Raw genomic sequence first — 3,041 nt, 5'->3', positions numbered from 1 at the left:
GCTGATGAAAGCAGCACTTGGACTCATGAGAGTAGAAGGACTCCCTCAACAGAATGGGAGCTGATAGACTCCTACAGGTGTAAGGGGAGGAAAAATAAACATTCCCACCTTTCTGCAGGGCTCCGAATTCTTCGGGGGTCAATCTCTGCCCAAATCTTGCTCCTTCTTTTTCTGCTCTGCAACTTCTTTCAATGGGATCTCTAGAAAGGGTAAGTTCTCATACTCTTCCCTCAGTATTTCACCTAGGCTATGCTTTTTCACCTGAAACTTTTTCCTCTTTTGGGGATGATATGGCAACAAATGTATCTAGTCAGCCATCTTATCCCAATCCCCCCTTTTGTTTTCTAGATATCATGTCTTTTTTTCTGTTTTGTCTTTACATCTTTTTTATTGAGTGAATATTTTCTAATATAGTATTTTAATCTCATTAATGATTTGTTTTTTTTCAGTATATTTTTTATCTTTTTTTAGGGATTGCCCTATGACTTACATCTTATAAATATGAGCTTCAGATCCATACTAGCTTAATTCCAGTAATGTATAGAAATGTTATTTATGTATAGCTTTATTTTCTCTCTTTTTTTGTGGTCATTATAATTCATATTACACTGATTAATATTATAGACAAAACAATACATTGTTTAATTGCTACTTTATCATCTATGGTCATTTGTTAGCCCATTACGGGTTTGTTCAACAGTACATTATGTACATGTTATTTTATACAATTGTTTTAAAATCAGTTAAGAGAAGAAAGAATAAATGCACTTCTACCGTCTTTTATAAATAAATAGTTACATTTGCCAGTGCTCTTTGTTTTTTCAGGTAGATTTAAATTATCATCTAGGGTCAATTTGCTTTCAATCTCTTTGGTAGCAACCACATCCTCTCCTCTAACAATAAACTACTTGTTATTTTCTTTCTTTCTTTCTTTTTTTTTTAAAGAGTAGACATCCTATTTTTTTTGGAGGGGATATCGCATTTTGATTTTGATTTTCATTTATCTAATGATTAGTGATATTGAGAATTTTTTCATGTTTGTTGGCATTCATATATCATCTTTAGAGAAATACCTATTCAAGTCATCTAATTTATTGGCATACAATTAATTGTTTATGGTATTTTCTTATAATCCTTTTGATTTCTATGGCCTGGGTTATAATGTCCTCTCTTTAATTTCTGATTTTGGTTAGTTGAGTCTTATTTTCTTAGTTAATCTAGCCAAGAGTTTGTCAATTTTGTTGTTCTTTTCAAAAACCAACTCTTAGTTCTGTTAATTTTTTCTGTTATTCTTATATTTTATATTTCATTTATCTCTGCTCCAATTTTAGTATTTTCTTCCTTCTGTTAGCTGTGGGTAGTTTTTTCCCTCTAGTTTTCTAAGGTGTAAAGTTAGGTTGTTGATTTGCAATCTTTTTTCTTTTTAAAATGTACATAATTATAGCTACAAACTTCTCTTTTATCACTGCTTTTGCTGTACCTCATTTTTCGGTGCATTGTATTTTCATTTTCCTTTGTCTGAAGATATTTTTTAATTTCTCTTGTGATTTCTTTTTTGACCCATTGGTTGTTTAAGAGTACATTTTATTTGTACGTATTTTTTGATTTTCATTTTCCTTCTGCTATTGATGTCTAGTTTTATGTCATTGTCATCAGAAAAGATACTTCATATGATATCAATCTTTTAAAATTTGTTAAAAAATTTTTTGTTGTCTAACATGTGGTATATCCTTGAGAATGTTTTCCGTGCACTTGAGAAGATTATATATTCTGATTTTCTTGGGCAACATGTTCTGCACTTGTCTGTTAAGTCCATATGGTCTACAATGTTGTTAAAGTCCTCTATTTCCTTATTTATCTTCTGTCTGACTGTTCTATCCATTATTCAAAGTGAGGTACTGAAGTCTCCTACTATTATTGTGTTGTTGTCTGTTTTTTCTTTCAGTTCTGTCAATCTTTGCTTCAGAAATTTAGGAGCTCTGATATTGGCTGCATATATTAATATATTTGTAATTATTTTAGCTTTCTGATGAATTGAATTTATTATATAATATCATTATTTGTCTCTTGAGACTATTTTTGACTTTAAATCCATTTTGTGTGATATTAGTATAGCTACCCCTGCTCTCTTTTATTTACCATTTGCATGGAACATATTTTTTTATTTTTTTCATTTTCAACCTATGTGTTTCCTTAGATCTAAATGAGTCTCTTGTAGACAGGATAAAGTTAGATCTTTTTTAAAAATCCATTTTCCATTCTATATCTTTTCATTGGGGAGTTTAATCATTTACATTTAAAGTAATTTCTAATAAGTTGCTTGGTTTGGCAGAACATTTGCTAAAATTGAAATTATGCAGAGAAGATTAGCATGGCCTCTGTGCAAGGATTATATGCAAATTTGAGAAGCATTCCATATTTTTAAAAAAAGTAATTGGAAGGAAGGAAAATGGCAGATTAGTGGTGGCCTCCCAGCTCACTGCTCCTGGGGAAGGAGGTGAAGAGTGAGGATGGCTACATACAAGTGGATTGCTCAGCCTGGAAACAGCATTGTGAATTTGCAGAGAAGCAGCATGGGACATGCGCCACAGAGAAAAAAGTGACGGGGAGGTATGTTGGCAAAGATTGAAGAGTGTCAGAAATACAATAGAGAATAGAGCACAAGAGGGTCATGTCCACCTGGCCAGCCAGTGCAGTGCAATCTGACCCACAGGAGGACATGCCCACAGACCTCCCCACCTGCTCATGCAGGGACATGCCTGAAGTTGGTGCAAAGCCATGGCATGGGATGGCAGGCTCTGTGGAGAGGAGACAATAGTGGGAGCCATACTGAACTCTTGGGTGCACTGTGCCGGGACTGCACCGGGCTGGGGAGGGACTGATCTGAGTAGTGGCTTCCCGCAGCTGTGCACTAGAGTTTGGAGATGGGTACCTCGACCCTGGAGGTCAGTAGGACCAGGGCATGGGAGTTAAGTGGCGAGCAGCAGGCTCTGCCCTTGGAGACTGTTGGCAATTCAGCCGGCTCTGGGTGGGACTAAGAG

General features: G+C 35.2%; 1 non-coding gene across 1 annotated transcript; it reads left to right on the top strand.

Moving 5' to 3' along the window:
- The first annotated feature begins 2,318 nt into the window (after positions 1 to 2,318).
- Positions 2,319 to 2,423, top strand: LOC138376710 (U6 spliceosomal RNA). The gene has a single exon (XR_011231693.1). It is a non-coding gene; the product is annotated as a U6 spliceosomal RNA (small nuclear RNA).
- The last annotated feature ends 618 nt before the right edge of the window (positions 2,424 to 3,041 follow it).

Source organism: Eulemur rufifrons, chromosome 28 (genome assembly GCF_041146395.1).
Source record: "Eulemur rufifrons isolate Redbay chromosome 28, OSU_ERuf_1, whole genome shotgun sequence".
NCBI lineage: Eukaryota > Metazoa > Chordata > Mammalia > Primates > Lemuridae > Eulemur > Eulemur rufifrons.
This window is presented reverse-complemented; position numbering and strand designations above follow the sequence as displayed.